Source organism: Pongo pygmaeus, chromosome 21, assembly GCF_028885625.2.
Source record: "Pongo pygmaeus isolate AG05252 chromosome 21, NHGRI_mPonPyg2-v2.0_pri, whole genome shotgun sequence".
NCBI lineage: Eukaryota > Metazoa > Chordata > Mammalia > Primates > Hominidae > Pongo > Pongo pygmaeus.
In genome coordinates, this window is record NC_072394.2 from 13,511,861 (window position 1) to 13,533,002 (window position 21,142).

Here is a 21,142-nt window from a genome sequence, read left to right on the forward strand (position 1 = left end):
CGTGACCTGATGCGGGCTTCGTGAGGCGGAAGTGACGCAGCGTTGTCGTCTCGTAGGCTTGAAAGGTAGGTGCCCGACATTAGGGACTGTCGCAGCCCGGGGAATTGTCCCCGTCTGCTGGCTTACCTTGTGGGCGTGGAGCCCCTCTAACTTTCCTAACTCCCGGGCGGCCCGCGGGCCTGCGGCAGATTCAGCTCTCAGGACTCCACCTTCAGTTTCTTCCACTTCTGGGCCAGGCTGCTTGTCCTGCCACTCTCAGGCCCCCCACCAGACACGGAAGCAACAGCTGTCCCTAAGTGTTCAACTCGCTCCTTCCCACAAATGTAGAAGCTCAAATCCCTATAGCAAATTCCATATTCTATGTCATTCTTAATGCTTCCGTCTCTCTGGTTGAAACTAGAATGGATACAATCAGTGATGCACATTTACCAGACAGAGGATGTGCAGCGTTTACTGTTGGTTTCTCTCTTTTCCTCAGTATCACCTCAGTTTAGTTCCAGGATCCACACTCCTCCACCGTAGTCAGGAGATTCAGGGAAAGCTGGCAGGGTTCAGCTTTCAAGGTGACCCGTGATGAACCATGGCCAATCCTGTTAAGAGGCATGAAAGCCAATCCTAGCCAATGAGACTGGGGAGAAATCACTGAAGAACTTGTGGAAAACAAGACCCTCTGGATAAAAAGACACGTGTGGGGAAAAAGGGGCTTTTTTATGTTATTCTGGATGTTTCCCAAAAGTACTGCTGCTGCCTTGCCCCCCTGACAGACACTGGCCTTAGGATGACATGCGGCAGGAAGGAAGGACGGATCTGGGGTTTTTCAAGACTCACTGAGATGCGCAAGGAACCAACCCTCAAGCAGCCAACTCGTTCCTGCTTGCATGTGTCGACTGAAAAGAATCAAAATAAACAAAATATAACTTTATTTCTAAGAGGTTACAACTTGCAGGCAGGAAGCAGGCCTCTACCTGAGGCCATAAAGCATACTTTGAAGGAGAAAAGGTAGGTATTTATGCTAGGTGGAGAGGTAGGATATACGTATTCTGTAGCATACAGGAGAAGCCTATGAAAATTAATGGAGGAAACTCGTTAGAGACACGCACTGGGCTTACATATGAAGAGTATCCAAAAGCGGATGACCTATGTTCACTCTGGGGTGAAGATTTAACATTTAAATGTATTATAATTAGGCTATAAATGCAAAAAGGTGAAACATAGGGCACAAGTTCACGATCTGTGCAATCTCCGGAGACCAGTCTGATCTAGCCTGCAGCTGGCAGTCGTCTGTCAAGAAGGGGTTCTTTGTAGCCGAGAGTAGCTGTCAGGTTGGGACCATAAAACCAAAAGGAGGGCATCAGCAGTTAGGTGAAGAGAAGTCTTTTGGCCTTTTTTCCTCTTCAAGTCAGCTTTTGATAAGATCTGGTAATAATAAGGGGATGAGTGTGGCTGCAGGTGGGATGTGTCGGTTCTCTGTCCTGTCACAGCTAAGAACTAAGAACTTTAGAGTCTTTCAGCCATAGAGGATCCTGTCATCCATTGAAGGGATCAGTCCATTGGGGTTTTGCCAGTTTTAGCATTGATCCTGTGTCCTGGGAAACCCCTCAATACTTATCATAGCAGAAGGTCAGCCACTCTAGCGCTACCTCAGGACCTCTTTTATGGGAAAGAATAATTCCTTTAACTGCTTGAGCCATTTGAGTTGTGGCTGCTTTTGGTACTTGTAATTGAAAACATCTTGAATGTTCTGAGACAGTAAAAGAATGTGCCTTTATTTCTGACAGCAATTATAAAATCAATTATATGTTTATATTCTAAAAAATGTTTTGAGTAATGCCGACATCATTGGAAAAGTGCATCACTTAGAAAATGTATCTGTGTGTCAGTTTTGTTTGTTCAAAATCAGTTTCATTAATTTATGGGAAGATACACCTTGTACATTTTACCTAATTTTAAAAAATGTTGCCAGTTGAGCATGCTTGTGATATATTCAAAGATAAATAAACTTTTTCAATTTTAGATATTCATATGTCTTTGGACCTTTGTTTAGTTTTGTCCTAAAATAGGAGTGCTTTTATATGGGCCAGATTCCTGCAGTGATGCCATCTGGGAAGGAAGGGAGGGCATGATCTTTGTTCTACATGTTTAAAAGTCTCAAATGAGTTACTGGGATTTAAAAAATATATTCGCACATGAGTTTGGTACAGTTTGGTGATTTTTTTTTTTTTTTTGAAAGAAAGAAAGGTTTCCAGGGCTTGACACTGTTCTGTGGGTGTGGTCAATTAATTGCATTATTGGTCCCAACTCTTTACACCTACCCTTTGCCATGTAGCCTGGTAGTGGCCTCTCACTACGACACTAGGATTTCCCATGTGATGTTCTTTGGCTAATAGGTGCAAGCAAAGATTTGAAGGGCACTGGGGAGTTGGGATTGTTTGCTCATATCTCTGCTTTCATGATGACAGTGTGCCTTGGTTAGCTTGGGGAGAATGAGTGTCACATGGTCCAAGGACCACTATTGCCACAGCTGATGATAAGTCAGATAACTACCAGATTTAAGTGGGCCCAGAGGAGACCAGAAGAATCACCCAGCTGAACCCAGCCTAAATTGCTGACACATTAACTCATGAGCTAAATAAATGCTTATTGTTTTAAGCCACTAAGTTCCGGGGAGGTGTGTTGTGTAGCATTATTGTGGCAATTCATAACCAAGATATCTTTAAAGCATTAGGGACATTTTGGGAAGGGCTGTAAGAGTTAAATATGTTGGCTTAACAGGCAATTGTACCCTACACAGTTTAACTCAGAAGTTATTCAGTAATCACCCACTTATGCATGTGTATGTCTTATTCAAAGATGAATGCAACAGTACCATTTTAAGTATATATGTGTGTCTTTATGCCTTTTGCCTTGCCCCAAAATGGGAGTGCCCTCAGATGGATCACATCCCACCAGTGGGAGCTGATTTCTGTTTCACATGTGTAATAGTTATTGGGGGTTTTAGGAATGGGTTTTTCTATGTTTGGTGTAATTAAGTGATTAAAGACTACATCCACCAGATTCCCGTGTAACTTCCTTACAGTAGTTTATGACCATGTTGGGGTTGTTTCCTACAGTTCTGATGGGAAATCATATATGACTAAATTTAAGTTAATTATAATTAAATAAAATTAAGAATTCCATTTATCATTTGTACCAGCCATGTGTTAAATGCTCGGTAGCCACATACAGCTAGTGGCCACTGCTTTGGCCAGCACAGATACAGAACACTTGTGTTACCTCAGAAAATTCTATCCGGCAGTGTTGGTCTCAATGCTTAGTTCACATTTCTTATTTACAGAATCTTTTCTGCCTAAACTTCTAGTTTCTGCTGACCAGTTGCTTATGACAGATCCTCACTCTGGAACTCCTAGGAAAAATATTATTGTTCCCTAGTTTATTATATAAAACTCAAGCTAGCCTGTTTTGACACCTACATCATTGAATGTTCTCTTAGTTTACAGGTCACAGAGCTAGCCATTAAAGTGGAGTTTTTATTTTACAGAAGGAGTATCCATTCTGCCAGGGCAGAGTGAGGCTGTGGGAGGGAGTGATGGAACCCTCCAGCCTGAGTTGTGAAAACCCCAGCAAAACCTGAGGGGAGAAAAAGAGAAGAAACCAAGGCACAGGAAAGGAATTTTGGGCAAAATCAGGAAATGCCCAGGTACCACTGGACAAGGTTCCTTTGTATTTATCCTCCCATCTCCACCCCACTTTCGCTAGGATTTACTAGAGGGGACGGCCTGTCTCTGCTTTCTGGTTTCCTCAAAGGAAACCACTCACTTGGATGATGAATCTAGGGAGTATAAACTAGGCTCCTCCATGTCTGGAACTTTCCCTGGGTGGGCCCCTCACTACTAGCCTTATGTTCAGAGGGCACCCAAGGAGGGTGACTGATGGGTGGGTGGGCACTCTTCTTTATATTGTGGGGTTTAGTTGCAGGCCCATTGGGCCCTCATGTTGAGTCTGTTCTTTGAACAATACTTCTGTCAGGGATAAAGCAAAATTTTGGTTTACATCTGCCATTTTTTTTGGTCTTTTTGTCTTGATTTCTTTGGAATTCAAGTGGGGAAGAAAGACGCTGTTTGTTGGGTGTTCCTGTAGACCTCAATGTCTTGGTAAAATGTTTTCTGAGGCTGCCGCATACTTGACTTGGGCTGCATTCGTTCCCAGTTTAGCTTGTGTCTGACCCTCGTAGTCTGAAGTGTATCCAGCTCTATGTTCTTGTGAATTCTGCTGCATGGTGGTGGAAGGGCTTGATAAAGGCTGATGGCATTTAACTGAGGTTTGAAGGAAGAACACAGTTTGGGTAAAGATGGAGGACAGGATGAAAAAACCTAGAGACAGGAAACTCAAGGAGTGTTCAAAAGGGGAGTGTGAAGCCATTTGGATTGGACTGAAAGGCTCCTGCAGGCACATGTTAAGAGAAAGGTCTGGAGAGATCAGGATCATCAGCTGGTGATATTTCTCTTCACCTCAAAATCATTCAACATCTTTGCTCATTGTCCTTTCTAGACAGGAACAGGAGTCCTCCACACTCCTTCGAGGTCTGCCTTCCTATCCTTTGCCACCTCCTCCAGCATCTTGTTCCCTTTTGTGTCCCATTTTATGAGAAGGGATAACCTTACTGAGCATTTATCTGTGTTGGACACTTTCTATGGATTATCTTATTTTATCTTTAGAGCAACAACCTGTGACACAGGTAATATGATCCTCTCTTTGTAGGTGGAGCATCAGAGGCACCAAGTGGATAAGCAGCCTGTCCAAAGTCACACTGCTGGGGTTTAAACCAAGACCAGGGTGAAGCTCTTAACTACACTACAGCTGCTTCTATTTCTCTTGTAATTTCTTTCTTGTTTTACACTCCCCTTCTGCATATAAAGATATTCACATGTCCTTTCTCCTAAGAAACAAGAACTTCTTTTAACTGTTTCATCTCCTCAAGCTTTCCTCTGCCTCTCTCCTCTCTGTTCCTGCCAAATTCCTTGAGGAGTCTGCTAAGGGACACCTCTTCCCCACCATCACCTCCATTTTGCTGCTGGAAGGTGTGGCATTCAGTGATGGCTATCTCTTTATTCCCACTTTTGCAGTTGTCCTGTAGATTTGACTGTTTTGACCATTTGTCTTCCTTCTGTCCTTCTTTCCTCTTGGCTTCCTTTAAATTCAAACTGTCAGGTCTTTCTCTCTGCCTGATCATTCTACCTGTTCTGAAAGCCTTCCTTGCTGCTCCATCTTCCCTATCAGTGTCTCACCCAGGGCTTTTAATGCATCAGAGAGCCAAGTCCTGATGGATGCTAAAAGGCTGAGCACAAATGTCCTCCAGGAAACGTCCTTTGATTCACCTCCCTCTTCCTGAACTCTCTTGCAATGTGTGTATTTTGTATCTGTTATCTATTGCTTCTAACAAGTTACCCCTACACTCATCAGCTTAAACATCATTTGTTATCTCACAGTTTCCATGAATCATACATTTTGGAGAAGTTTGGCTTGGTGGCTCTGTATTAGGGTCTTGATTGAGGTTGCAGTTGAGATGTTGGCTGCAGTCATCTGAAGGTTTGACTGGGGCTGGAGGATTGTCTTCCAAGATGGCTCCCTCCATGACTGTTGGCAGGAGGCCTCAGCTCCTCACCACGTGGAAGTCTCCAAGGAGATGCTGCTTGGGAATCCTTAAACATGGCTTTTGGTTTCATCTAGAGTGAGTGATTCAAGAAGAAGCAAATAGGAAACCACAGTGCTTTTTATGTCCTAATCTTGGGGGTTATATACCCTCACTTCTGCCATACTCTATTTGTTAGAAATAAATCACTAAGTACAGCCTACCTTTAAGGAAGAGGAATCAGGCTCTACCTTTTGAAGGTAGAAGTATGGAAGAATTTGTGAACATATTTTAAAGCCACCATATGTATTCCTCTCATGGCACTTAGGTTACCTTCTATCTTAGATGTTTATGTATATGTTTTTCTCAATTCTGCTAGCTCTAAGCTGCTTCTTAGACATATTTTCTTTGTATATTCTTTTTTATTGTGATGAAATATATGTGTATGTATGCCATTGAGACAGTTTTTAAGTGTACAATTCATTGGCATTAAGTACATTCACATTGTTCTGCAGCCATCGCCACAGTCCATCTCCAGAACGTTTTCATCTACCCAGACTAAAACTCTGTACCCATTAAACGACAACTCCACGTTCTCTACTCCCTGTACCCCCTGGCAAGCACCATTCTACTTTCTATCTCTATGAATTTGACTACTCCAGGTACCTCACATAAGTAGAGTCTTAGAGGATATGTCTTTTGTGAATGGCTTATTTCATGTAGTGTAATGTCTTCAAGGTTCATTCATGTTGTAGTATGTATCAAAATTTCATTCTGTTTTAAGGCTGAAAAAATCCATTGTACCTAATGTAGATGACGGGTTGATGGGTGCAGCAAACCACCATGGCACGTGTATACCTATGTAACAAACCTGCATGTTCTGCATATGTATCCCAGAACTTAAAGTATATATAAAAAAATTCCATTGTATGTATAGACCACATTTTGTTTATCAAATCATATGTTGATAAACTCTTGGGTTGTTTCCACCTTTTGGCTATTGTGAGAAACGCTGCTATGAACATGGGTGTACAAGTGTTGGAGTCTGCTTTCAGTTCTTTCAGGTATATGCTCAGAAGTAGAATTGCCAGATCACGTAGCAATTCTATGTTTAATTTTTAAAGGAGGTACTACTACACTGTTTCCCGTAACAGCTGCACCATTTTACATTCCCACCAATCGTGCAATTTCTCTGCATCTTTGCCAGTAGTTGTTGCCATCTTTTTTTTTTTTTTCTTTTTTTTTGGACACGGAGTCTCGCTCTGTCGCCCAGGCTGGAGTGCAGTGGTAAGAACTCGGCTCACTGCAAGCTCTGCCTCCTGGGCTCACACCATTCTCCTGCCTCAGCCTCCCGAGTAGCTGGGATTACAGGCACCTGCCACCATGCCTGGCTAATTTTTTTGTATTTTTAGTAGAGACGAAGTTTCACTATGTTAGCCAGGATGGTCTCGATCTCCTGACCTCATGATCTGCCCACCTCAGCCCCACAAAGTGCTGGGATTACAAGTGTGAGCCACCGCACCCGGCTTTTTTTTTTTTTTTTTTAAGACAGAGTCTTGATCTGTTGCCCAGGCTGGAGTGCAGTGTGGCCATGATAGCTCACTGTAACCTTGACCTCCCAGGCTCAAGCAATCCTCCCACTTCAGCCTCCCCAGTAGTGGGGACTACAGGAGTGAGCCACCATACCCAACCAATTAAAAAACTTTTTTTTGTATAGACAGGGCCTCATTATGTTGCCCAAGCTGGTCTTGAACTCCTGGGTCCAAGTGGTCCTTCCGTCTCAGCCTCCCAAAGTGTTGGGATTACAGGTGTGGGCCACAGTGCCCGGCCACCTTTTGTTTTTGTGTGTATTCCCAGCCCAGTGCTTTCCACACACTAGGTACTTAGTAAATATTTGTTGGATGAATGCATACGGAGGCAAACTTCATATTGTCCAAATTCTTGTGGCATTTCTGGTGAAATATAGTGAAGAAAAGATCTCGGGAATTCTGGAACATTTCCTCTGTATACCTGACTTTTGGAAAGGGGTCACCAGGGGTCAGGCAGGTTATGACTAGGAGCTGTCGGAATGGGAACCCCTGCCTGCCTGAAGCAAGCAGCAACTTTGTTTTCAAAGCTGGCTAATTGTCACCAGATAAAGGTTCAGATCCTTCCAGTGTAAGAAAAGCCAGAAATCTGGATCTTAAAATTTGACATCTCTCCCTTTTTACATGTCAGTAGCTATGGCAGATTGCATTTTCGGTCCCAATTTTGTTTCCCTCGCTGCCTCTCACCTACTTATTGCTTCATCACGGACAGAGAGTATGTCCTAAATCTTCGACTTTAAGCCTGGCTCTGAGCTTTGCTTTTGCCATTGGTGCATGCGCAGAATGGCTGTGAGCCAGTGCCAGGCCTTAAGAGGTCATGTGTGTTTCCGCTGCTGCTCTTATGCTGCTGTCATCATCATGGAAAGAACACACCTGGCTGTCCCAGAGAACAGATGAGCAACACGTGTGTCCCAGAAGAGCCGCCTAGCCAATCTCAGCCCAGGTCTGTATTTCTGACAGACCTGTGAGAAATAAACAGTGAATGTTACTTGCTGCTGAAATTTTGTGGTTGGTTTGTTTCGCTTCATAATGTAGCAAGAATTAACTTATATAAGAAGGAACTAAAAAGCTAAAATTTATGCATCATAATGCGGTAATAGCAATTGGTACTAATATGGAAACTAATTTAAAAAATAAAAATCCAGTATTCTAGATTTGGCTGTGACCTCTGCTTTAGAAAGAGCTCAGAGCAGTAGCAATGCAAATCTGCCCACACATCTTTTTGCTTTTCAAGTCAGGTTTATTGAGGTATACTTTACATGTTTAATTAAATCTTTCCCAGTGCAGTTCTGAGTTTTGACAAAGGTAAAACAGTTGTGTAACCACTGCCACAATCAGGACCGAGTAAAGTCCCATCACCTTCCCTGCCTTAGAAAAACCCCAATAAAACTCTGTGCCCCTTTGCAGATAAATCCACTGTCTACCACCAGTCCCTGCAATCCACTGGTCACTTATTTTTGTTTGTGTAATTTGCCATTTTTAGACTGTCTTAAAATGGAATCGTATCATGTGTTGGAGAATCTGGCTTTTCTCACTCAGCATAATATATCTGAGATTCATCCCTGTCATTGAGTGAATCAATTGCTCATTCTTGTTTATTGCCATGTAGTATTCTATTCCATCATTACACCACAATTTGTTGATACATTTTCGTGTTAAAGAACAGAAGATGAAGAACCTAAGATTTGGGGCTGGGAGTGGCAGCTCACGCCTGTAATCCCAGGACTTTGGGAGGCCGAGGTGGGTGGATTACCTGAGGTCAGGAGTTCAAGACCAGCCTGGCCAACATGGTAAAACCCTGTCTCTACTAAAAATACAAAAAATTAGCTGGGTGTGGTGGCACGCATCTGTAATCCCAGCAACTGGGGATTCTGAGGCAGGAGAACTGCTTGAACCTGGGAGGCGGAGGTTGCAGTGAGCCCAGATGGTGCCACTGCCCGCACTCCAGCCTGGGTGACAGAGTGAGACCCTGTCTCAAAAAAAAAAAAAAAAAAAGATTTGGATCATCGCCAGTGTTTTGCTTTAATGAGTAATGCTGCTGAGAACACTCATTACATGTCTTTCTGTAGACCTATATATTTCTCTTGCATAAATAGCTAGGAGTGGAAATAACAGATTGTATGGTAAGTCCGTATTTAATTATGGAACAATGCCAAACAGTCGGCTTCAGAAGCAGCATCATTTCGCACTCTTATTAAAAAAGCACAGGGTTCCAGTTGCTCCATCTCCTCACCAACATCTGCCATTGCCAGTTTTTCCAATTTTAGCCATTTTAGTGGGTGTGAAGAGGAATCTTATTATAGTTTTAACTCAAATTTCCCTAATGACTAATGATGTTGAGCACCTTTTCATGTGCTTCTTGGCCAGTTGCATTGGGATTTCTCTAAAGATAGAAGCACCCACTTATAAGAGAGAAGCTCATGAAGGGGGTGGAAACCTCTTTCTTTAAAGATATATTTTAGGTCTTAATACGTAATAACAATTCAACAACAAACATTATTCCAGAAGGATCAGGTGAAACAAAAATTATGGTTTTGAAATGTCCAAACCCATAAACTCTTGGGTTCAAAGTAATTAGCTATGTGTCTTTGGACAAGCTACTTAGCCTCTCAATTTCCTCATTTCTAAGGTGAGAACAATGTTAGTAACTACCCCAGAATATTATGAGGTTTAAAGGGCTTTACTACAGTGCTTGGAGGATTGTTATAGCTCAGTAAATATTAACAACAATAATAATAATATCAACAATTGGCTCAGTTGTTAAATACTTCAATATTTCAAAAAACCTATAAAACAGCATAAGCTTATGTCCACACAAAATTTTACACACAAGTGTTTATAGCAGCTTTTTAAATAACTGACAAAAGCTAGAAGTTACCAAGATGCTCTTTTTATTATTATTATTATTATTATTATACCTTAGGTTTTATGGTACATGTGCGCAATGTGCAGGTAAGTTACATATGTATACATGTGCCATGCTGGTGTGCTGCACCCACTAACTTGTCATCTAGCATTAGGTATATCTCCCAATGCTATCCCTCCCCCCTTCCCCCAGCCCACAACAGTCCCCGAAGTGTGATGTTCCCCTTCCTGTGTCCATGTGTTCTCATTGTTCAATTCCCACCTATGAGTGAGAATATGCGGTGTTTGGTTTTTTGTTCTTGCGATAGTTTACTGAGAATGATGATTTCCAATTTCATCCATGTCCCTACAAAGGACATGAACTCATCATTTTTTATGGCTGCATAGTATTCCATGGTGTATATGTGCCACATTTTCTTAATCCAGTCTATCATTGTTGGACATTTGGGTTGGTTCCAAGTCTTTGCTATTGTGAATAATGCCGCAATAAACATGCGTGTGCATGTGTCTTTATAGCAGCATGATTTATAGTCCTTTGAGTATATACCCGGTAATGGGATGGCTGGGTCGAATGGAATTTCTAGTTCTAGATCCCTGAGGAATCGCCACACTGACTTCCACAAGGGTTGAACTAGTTTACAGTCCCACCAACAGTGTAAAAGTGTTCCTATTTCTCCACATCCTCTCCAGCACCTGTTGTTTCCTGACTTTTGAATGATTGCCATTCTAACTGGTGTGAGATGGTATCTCATTGTGGTTTTGATTTGCATTTCTCTGATGGCCAGTGATGGTGAGCATTTTTTCATGTGTTTTTTGGCTGCATAAATGTCTTCTTTTGAGAAGTGTCTGTTCATGTCCTTCGCCCACTTTTTGATGGGGTTGTTTGTTTTTTTCTTGTAAATTTGTTGGAGTTCATTGTAGATTCTGGATATTAGCCCTTTGTCAGATGAGTAGGTTGCGAAAATTTTCTCCCATTCTGTAGGTTGCCTGTTCACTCTGACGGTAGTTTCCTTTGCTGTGCAGAAGCTCTTTAGTTTAATTAGATCCCATTTGTCAATTTTGGCTTTTGTTGCCATTGCTTTTGGTGTTTTAGACATGAAGTCCTTGCCCATGCCTGTGTCCTGAATGGTAATGCCTAGTTTTTCTTCTAGGGTTTTGATGGTTTTAGGTCTAACGTTTAAGTCTTTAATCCATCTTGAATTGATTTTTGTATAAGGTGTAAGGAAGGGATCCAGTTTCAGCTTTCTACATATGGCTAGCCAGTTTTCCCAGCACCATTTATTAAATAGGGAATCCTTTCCCCATTTCTTGTTTTTGTCAGGTTTGTCAAAGATCAGATGGTTGTAGATATGTGGCATTATTTCTGAGGGCTCTGTTCTGTTCCATTGATCTATATCTCTGTTTTGGTACCAGTACCATGCTGTTTTGGTTACTGTAGCCTTGTAGTAGAGTTTGAAGTCAGGTAGTGTGATGCCTCCAGCTTTGTTCTTTTGGCTTAGGATTGACTTGGTGATGCGGGCTCTTTTTTGGTTCCATATGAACTTTAAAGTAGTTTTTTCCAATTCTGTGAAGAAAGTCATTGGTAGCTTGATGGGGATGGCATTGAATCTGTAAATCACCTTGGGAAGGATGGCCATTTTCACGATATTGATTCTTCCTACCCATGAGCATGGAATGTTCTTCCATTTGTTTGTATCCTCTTTTATTTCCTTGAGCAGTGGTTTGTAGTTCTCCTTGAAGAGGTCCTTCACATCCCTTGTAAGTTGGATTCCTAGGTATTTTATTCTCTTTGAAGCAATTGTGAATGGGAGTTCACTCATGATTTGGCTCTCTGTTTGTCTGTTATTGGTGTATAAGAATGCTTGTGATTTTTGTACATTGATTTTGTATCCTGAGACTTTGCTGAAGTTGCTTATCAGCTTAAGGAGATTTTGGGCTGAGACAATGGGGTTTTCTAGATATACAATCATGTCATCTGCAAATAGGGACAATTTGACTTCCTCTTTTCCTAATTGAATACCCTTTATTTCCTTCTCCTGCCTAATTGCCCTGGCCAGAACTTCCAACACTATGTTGAATAGAAGTGGTGAGAGAGGGCATCTCTGTCTTGTGCCAGTTTTCAAAGGGAATGCTTCCAGTTTTTGCCCATTCAGTATGATATTGGCTGTGGGTTTGTCATAGATAGCTCTTATTATTTTGAGATACGTCCCATCAATACCTAATTTATTGAGAGTTTTTAGCATGAAGGTTGTTGAATTTTGTCAAAGGCCTTTTCTGCATCTATTGAGATAATCATGTGGTTTTTGTCTTTGGTTCTGTTTATATGCTGGATTACATTTATTGATTTGCGTATATTGAACCAGCCTTGCATCCCAGGGATGAAGCCCACTTGATCATGGTGGATAAGCTTTTTGATGTGCTGCTGGATTCTGTTTGCCAGTATTTTATTGAGGATTTTTGCATCAATGTTCATCAAGGATATTGGTCTAAAATTCTCTTTTTTTGTTGTGTCTCTGCCAGGCTTTGGTATCAGGATGATGCTGGCCTCATAAAATGAGTTAGGGAGGATTCCCTCTTTTTCTATTGATTGGAATAGTTTCAGAAGGAATGGTACCAGTTCCTCCTTGTACCTCTGGTAGAATTCGGCTGTGAACCCATCTGGTCCTGGACTTTTTTTGGTTGGTAAGCTACTGATTATTGCCACAATTTCAGATCCTGTTATTGGTCTATTCAGAGATTCAACTTCTTCCTGGTTTAGTCTTGGGAGGGTGTATGTGTTGAGGAATTTATCCATTTCTTCTAGATTTTCTAGTTTATTTGCGTAGAGGTGTTTGTAATATTCTCTGATGGTAGTTTGTATTTCTGTGGGATCGGTGGTGATATCCCCTTTATCATTTTTTATTGCATCTATTTGATTCTTCTCTGTTTTTTTCTTTATTAATCTTGCTAGCAGTCTATCAGTTTTGTTGATCCTTTCAAAAAACCAGCTCCTGGATTCATTAATTTTTTGAAGAGTTTTTTGTGTCTCTATTTCCTTCAGTTCTGCTCTGATTTTAGTTATTTCTTGCCTTCTGCTGGCTTTTGAATGTGTTTGCTCTTGCTTTTCTAGTTCTTTTAATTGTGATGTTAGGGTGTCAATTTTGGATCTTTCCTGCTTTCTCTTGTGGGCATTTAGTGCTGTAAATTTCCCTCTACACACTGCTTTGAATGCATCCCAGAGATTCTGGTATGTTGTGTCTTGGTTCTCGTTGGTTTCAAAGAACATCTTTATTTCTGTCTTCATTTCGTTATGTACCAAGTAGTCATTCAGGAGCAGGTTGTTCAGTTTCCATGTAGTTGAGCGGTTTTGAGTGAGATTCTTGATCCTGAGTTCTAGCTTGATTGCACTGTGATCTGAGAGATAGTTTGTTATAATTTCTGTTCTTTTACATATATTGAGGAGAGCTTTACTTCCAAGTATGTGGTCAATTTTGGAATAGGTGTGGTGTGGTGCTGAAAAAAATGTATATTCTGTTGATTTGGGGTGGAGAGTTCTGTAGATGTCTATTAGGTCCGCTTGGTGCAGAGGTGAGTTCAATTCCTGGGTATCCTTGCTGACTTTCTGTCTTGTTGATCTGCCTAATGTTGACAGTGGGGTGTTAAAGTCTCCCATTATTAATGTGTGGGAGTCTAAGTCTCTTTGTAGGTCACTCAGGACTTGCTTTATGAATCTGGGTGCTCCTGTATTGGGTGCATATATATTTAGGATAGTTAGTTCTTCTTGTTGAATTAATCCCTTTACCATTATGTAATGGCCTTCTTTGTCTCTTTTGATCTTTGTTGGTTTAAAGTCTGTTTTATCAGAGACTAGGATTGCAACCCCTGCCTTTTTTTGTTTTCCATTTGCTTGGTAGATCTTCCTCCATCCTTTTATTTTGAGCCTATGTGTGTCTCTTCACGTGAGATGGGTTTCCTGAATACAGCACACTGATGGGTCTTGAGTCTTTATCCAATTTGCCAGTCTGTGTCTTTTAGTTGGAGCATTTAGTCCATTTACATTTAAAGTTGATATTGTTATGTGTGAATTTGATCCTGTCATTATGATGTTAGCTGGTTATTTTGCTCGTTAGTTGATGCAGTCTCTTCCTAGTCTCGATGGTCTTTACATTTTGGCATGATTTTGCAGTGGCTGGTACCGGTTGTGTCTTTCCATGTTTAGCGCTTCCTTCAGGAGCTCTTTTAGGGCAGGCCTGGTGGTGACAAAATCTCTCAGCATTTGCTTGTCTGTAAAGTATTTTATTTCTCCTTCACTTATGGAGCTCAGTTTGGCTGGATATGAAATTCTGGGTTGAAAATTCTTATCTTTAAGAATGTTGAATATTGGCCCCCACTCTCTTCTGGCTTGTAGGGTTTCTGCCGAGAGATCCGCTGTTAGTCTGATGGGCTTCCCTTTGATGGTAACCCGACCTTTCTCTCTGGCTGCCCTTAACATTTTTTCCTTCATTTCAACTTTGGTGAATCTGACAATTATGTGTCTTGGAGTTGCTCTTCTCGAGGAGTATCTTTGTGGCGTTCTCTGTATTTCCTGAATCTGAATGTTGGCCTGCCTTGCTAGATTGGGGAAGTTCTCCTGGATAATATCCTGCAGAGTGTTTTCCAACTTGTTTCCATTCTCCCCGTCACTTTCAGGTACACCAATCAGACGTAGATTTGGTCTTTTCACATAGTCCCACATTTCTTGGAGGCTTTGCTCGTTTCTTTTTATTCTTTTTTCTCTAAACTTCCCTTCTCGCTTCATTTCATTCATTTCATCTTCCAGGGCTGACACCCTTTCTTCCATTTGATTGCATCGGCTCCTGAGGCTTCTGCATTCTTCACGTAGTTCTCGAGCCTTGGTTTTCAGCTCCATCAGCTCCTTTAAGCACTTCTCTGTATTGGTTATTCTAGTTATACATTCTTCTAAATTTTTTTCAAAGTTTTCAACTTCTTTACCTTTGGTTTGAATATCCTCCCGTAGCTCGGAGTAATTTGATTGTCTGAAGCCTTCTTCTCTCAGCTCGTCAAAGTCATTCTCCGTCCAGCTTTGTTCCATTGCTGGTGAGGAACTGCCTTCCTTTGGAGGAGGAGAGGTACTCTGCTTTTTAGAGTTTCCAGTTTTTCTGCTCTGTTTTTTCCCCATCTTTGTGGTTTTATCTACTTTTGGTCTTTGATGATGGTGATGTACAGATGGGTTTTTGGTGTGGATGTCCTTTCTGTTAGTTTTCCTTCTAACAGACAGGGCCTTCAGCTGCAGGTCTGTTGGAGTACCTGGCCAGCCGTGTGAGGTGTCAGTCTGCCCCTGCTGGGGGGTGCCTCCCGGTTAGGCTGCTCGGGGGTCAGGGGTCAGGGACCCACTTGAGGAGGCAGTCTGCCCATTCTCAGATCTCCAGCTGCGTGCTGGGAGAACCACTGCTCTCCTCAAAGCTGTCAGACAGGGACATTTAAGTCTGCAGAGGTTACTGCTGTCTTTTTGTTTGTCTGTGCCCTGCCCCCAGAGGTGGAGCCTACAGAGGCAGGCAGGCCTCCTTGAGCTGTGGTGGGCTCCACCCAGTTCAAGCTTCCAGGCTGCTTTGTTTACCTAAGCGAGCCTGGGCAATGGCGGGCGCCCCTCCCCCAGCCTCGCTGCCGACTTGCTGTTTGATCTCAGACTGCTGTGCTAGCAATCAGCGAGACTCTGTGGGCGTAGGACCCTCTGAGCCAGGTGCGGGCTATAGTCTCCTGGGGCACCGTTTCCTAAGCCCGTCGGAAAAGCACAGTATTCGGGTGGGAGTGGCCCGATTTTCCAGGTGCAGTCTGTCACCCCTGGAAAGGGAACTCCCTGACCCCTTGCGCTTCCCGAGTGAGGCAATGCCTCGCCCCTGCTTCAGCTGGCGCATGGTGCGCTCACCCACTGACCTGCGCCCACTGTCTGGCACTCCCTAGTGAGATGAACACGGTACCTCAGATGGAAATGCAGAAATCACCCGTCTTGTGCGTCGCTCACGCTGGGAGCTGTAGACCGGAGCTGTTCCTATTCGGCCATCTTCGGAAGAAGTCCCAAGATGTTCTTCAGTAGGTGAATAGATAAACTGTGTTGTAGCCATATGATATTATTTAGTGATGAAAAGAAATGAGCTATCAAGATATGAAAAGACATGGAGAAAACTTAAATGCATGTTGCTAAGTGAAAGAAGCCAATCTGAAAAGGCCACATCCTGTATTATTCCGCTATGTGATATTCTGGAAAGGGCCAAACTTTAGACAGTGAAAAGATAAGTGATTGCCAGAGGTTAGGGAGGAGGGAAGAATGAATAGACAGAGCTCGGAGGATTTTTAGGGCAGTGAAGCTGCTCTGTACGATAGTGTAGTGGTGGATACATGACATTATGCACTCCGCACAGCCCATGTAATGTACCTTATTAAGTGTGAACCTTAATGTGAACTGTGGACCTTAATGAAAAATAATGTGTCAATATGGGCTTATCAGTTGTAACAAATGCACCACACTCATGCAAGATATTAAAATAGGGGAAACTAAGCAGGGGAGCAGGGAGATGAAGTGTTTCAGAACTTTCTGTGCTTCTCAAATGTTCTATAAACCTAAAACTGCTCTAAAGATTAAAGTCTATTAATAAAAAAGCAAATGAAGAAAAAAACATTTTTACTTGAAAATGTTTAAATTAAATGTTTCTTCTTAGTTTGAATCACGTTTTTCCCAAAGTGTGTGTGTGTGTGTGTTGTAATCTTTAACCTAAAGACAAATTATGAGATAGTTTTTATTTTCAAACCAGCGAGAATGCAACAGGTATGTGAGTGATCATATTTATCTATATCGATATCATCTGTAACTATCTATATGTATATCTATCATCTATCTCTGTCAATCTCTCTATCTTCGTGTTGTAGTTCAGCATATCCCACATTTTAATGAGCAGAGGAATCATTGGGCATCTTGTTAAAATGTGGACACCAATTAAGCAGGTCTGGGTGGGGTCTGAGATTCCATATTTCTAACGAGCTCCCAGGGATGCCACTGATGCTGGTCCACAAACATTTTAAGTAGCAAGTGTGTAGACAAAAGCAACTGAGTGTGTGGAGCCTGACTCAGGTAGGGAACATTATCTCATCATCTCAGCCAAGCCCTAGCACTGAATGTGTCTGTTTGTTTGCTGTGTGGAAAGACTGCAGGCTGTAACTTCAGTAAGATTTGTCTGTTTAAGTACTGAAGACTTTGCCCATAAGGACTGGTTTGCAAGCCCAGCTATTCCTTTTTTTGGACGTTAACACAGTCAGTTAGGGCCACAGTAATGCTGAGTAACAAACCACTTAAAAGCTCAGAGGATTAAAATGAGCAGAATTTATTCTCATGGGTCTACATGGTAATTTCCTGCTTGACTGATTTAGGTCAGCTCCACACGTGTCTCATCCTTCCTGGACCAGCAGCTCCCTAGGGCATGATCTTGTCATGGCCATGGCAGAGCACAATCATGAAAGCCCCACTGCGCAAGGACATTTCAAGCCTCTGCTCACATCATGTCCGATAACATCCCACTGGCCAAAGCAAACCCCACAGAAACAGCCACCTTCACAAGGGTGGGGAATTTTGCTCCACTTGCAGTGAAGTCATGGAAAGGTTATGGATGAATAATCCTACTACAGGTGTGATGGATTAAGACCCGTAATTTGACCTATCACAGTCTTTGCATCAACAGAGTAAGAGGTGAAATTCTACTTAGATAAGAGCCTCACCCACAGTAATACATGCCATTTCCTGAAGCCATATCAAATATAAAAAAATTGTTCACCACTGCCTCTGAACAGCTTTCCTGTTGCTGCTGTCACTGTCTTAGAACTCAAAGATATGTGGGCTGCATACATATATGCATACATATAGAATGATGCTGTAGTTGGAATGTGTGTTTCCTCCACATCTCATGTTGAAATCTGATATCCAGTGTTAGAGGTGGGGCCCAATGAGAGGGGGCTGAGTCATGGGGATGGATCTTCATGAAGAGAGGATAACCTCATAAAGAGATTAATGCCTTCCCTTTTCGGGGATGAGGCGAGTGAGTTATTGCTCTGTTAATTCCCGAGAAAGCTGGTTGTTACAAACAGGCTGGCACCTTCCCCCGCCTTGCTGCAACCATGTGATCTCTGTACACACTGGTTCCCCTTTGCCTTCTGCCATGAATGGAAGGGGCCTGAGGCCCTCACCAGAAGCAGATGCTTCTTGTACAGTCTGCAGAACCATAAGCCAAATAAACCTCTTTTTTTCCATAAATTACCCAGCCTCAGATATTCCTTCATAGCAACACAAAACAGACGAAGATGAATGGTGGAACAACCAACCAAACAACCAAGCGCTGACAAGTGTGTAGAGTGTCTTAGGCTGAGCTGCTGTAATAAAATATTATAGACTAGATGGCTTAGATGACTGAAATTTATTTCTCACAATTCTGGAGGCCAGGAAGTCCAAGATCACTGTGCCCACACATTCAGTGTCTCCTGAAGGCCTGCTTCCTGGCTGGTAGATGGCCATCTTCTTGCTTAGAGCATGTTCGGGATGGGCAGGGGGGCTCTCTTCCTCTTCTTCTCTCTTCTCTGTTCTTCTTCCTCCTCCTCCTCCTTCTTTTTTCTTCTTCTTCTCTCTCTCTCTCTTTTTTATTTTGTAGAGATGAAGTTCCACTATGTTGCCCAGGCTGGTCTCAAACTCCTGGACACAAGTGATCCTCCACCTTGGCTTCCCAATATGCTGGTATTATAGGTGTGAAGCACTGTGCCTGGCCTCCTCTTTTCTTATCCCATCTTAATCCTATCATAGCCTACCCAATTTAATTGCCTCCCAAAGTCCCCACCTCCTAATACCATGATGTTGGGGATTAGGATTTAATATTTGAGTTTTGGGAGGACACAAATATTCAGTCCCTGACACACAGCAACTAGACTCCTCATGCATTTTCTTGTGGGAATACAAAATGGTACTTTGGAAAACTACTTTGGAGAGCCTCCCAAGTGGAGGCTCAGTCCAGAAGTCCTTTCCCAAAGCTTGAAAGGACTAGATAGTTACCCAGTTTACTTATTTATTTGAGCTGTTTTTAAAATTTTAGAATTTAAATTTTTAATTTTATACACAGTAAAATGCACAAGTCTCAAGTGTACAGTTGGGAGGTGGGTTAACAAGTGTGTACCCTGTGTAACCACTGCAGTCAAGCTACAGGACATTCCTGTTATTCTAGAAAGTCCCTGAAAGTCCCCCAACCCTCAGTCCCAGGCAACCATGAATCTACCTTCTGCCTTCTGTCATTATAGATTAGTTTGCTGCTTCTAGAACTTCATATAAATGGAAGCAAACGGCGTGTAGTCTTTTATGTCTTCCTGCTATATGCTGTTTGAGTCCATTTATTTTCTGACATAATGGGGCCAGAGAAATGCCATCCCAAAGCAGATTTTGGTGATCCCTGGGTACGGCAGGCATTAGTGATGCCCCACCCATACCCTGTCCCCAACACAGTGGTGCCTACAGCCTGGCTCCCAGCTGGCTGCACTTGCCCCAGCGCTTTCTCTGGCCATTGACACCTGCCTTGTTCCCATCTATGCATGCTGGAATTAATGTCTTGGGAGCAGTGGCTGATGGAGTGGGTGGGTAAGTCCCAGCTTCCCTGTCCCTCATGGGAGTGGGGTTAACTTGTCTTACATGAGTTTCCTAGAGTTTTCCTGCAGGATTAAACTCCAGTGGCCCAGGGTAACTTCTTTTTTTTTTTTTTTTTTTGAGACGGAGTCTTGCTCTGTTGCCCAGGCTGAAGTGCAGTGGTGCAATCTCAGCTCACTGCAACCTCCGCCTCCCAGGTTTACGCCATTCTCCTGCCTCAGCCTCCCGAGTAGCTGGGACTACAGGCACCCACCATCGTGCCCAGCTAATTTTTTTTTTTTGTATTTTTAGTAGAGACGGAGTTTCACCGTGTTAGCCAGGATGGTCTCGATCTCCTGACCTCGTGATCTGCCCGCCTTGGCCTCCCAAAGCCCAGGGTAACCTCTTGAGTACACACCCTCTACTGGCTGGTTTCCCTTCTCCATCTCACTTCTCCATTCCCCCAACTTCATCTCACAAATAAGCTACTTTGAATTCATATCTCAGGTTCTCTGTCTGGGGGCAGACAAACAAGATTCCAGGAAATGATGTAAGTTTCAGACAAGAGGCTGCTGCCTGTTGGGTGCGCAGAATGGGGATCCTGACATGCTACCTCATTGTCTTCTTCCCTAAGCAGTTATTATCAATCTCTTCTCATAGTTGGATTTTTAAACTTGTATGCATCTCTCTTGCTCATGTTCTGAGTTTCTGGGAGCAGGGATCATATATCTGCCCTTCTCTGTATCCCATGCAGGCTCCAGCTCATTATGTTGGGCAGGATTGGTACTTACCAACCCTCAATTGAACCATCAATCCTGTGAGTATTTCTGGGACCCAGGCCAGGGCTCAGCATTGTTAAAAATGTGACTGGACTCAGCAGGGGCCAGGGAAGTGGGTGATGGTCCTACTGGAAACCAGATGGCCCACAGAACAAAGATTTTAGCCTTCAGAGGTGTTCATAAAAGTTGAGTTCCCATCTGTGTCGAGGCTCAGAAGCTATGATGTCTTCTCAATGTGGAAATCCTGGTTTATGCCTCTGGTCTTTGGGTCTTTGGTAGAGACACTTTCAGACCTTCCTCCGGGGGACTCATGGTGACAGCCCCATGCTGCCAGGAAGCAGCCTTCCACCTGACGAGTGAAGAAGAAACCCCAGCTCCTGCTTGTTCATGCTTCTGCACACACTGTAGACGGCTCCATGCTCAAGGCAACTGGGGGCTGTGGGCCATGTGGCGTTCAGCTCCTTAGTACTAAAATGTGTTATATTCAGGTGTGTGCATTGGTCAGCTCTCAGCAAATGTACACTTAAGATTTGTGCATTTCTTTGTGTGTAAATTTTACATTAAAAACTAAAGAAATATTGAACTGTAGTAAATGCTTTGCATGCTCAAGTGTTTGGGGGCTACTGATACTTGTAATTTACTTTGAAACATAAAAATA

At 42.7% G+C, this 21,142-nt stretch overlaps 1 long non-coding RNA gene across 2 annotated transcripts; it reads left to right on the top strand.

The window, feature by feature from the left end:
* Positions 1–6: 6 nt before the first annotated feature.
* LOC129022056 (uncharacterized) lies at positions 7–16,707 on the top strand. Of its 2 annotated transcripts, XR_010125196.1 has the most exons (3): positions 7–65; positions 3,539–3,697; positions 16,021–16,707. It is a non-coding gene; the product is annotated as an uncharacterized LOC129022056 (long non-coding RNA). The 2 variants fall into 2 exon arrangements; XR_008496206.1 differs by lacking the exons at positions 3,539–3,697; positions 16,021–16,707 and adding an exon at positions 479–2,021 and having other exon boundaries at positions 21–65.
* Positions 16,708–21,142: the final 4,435 nt, after the last annotated feature.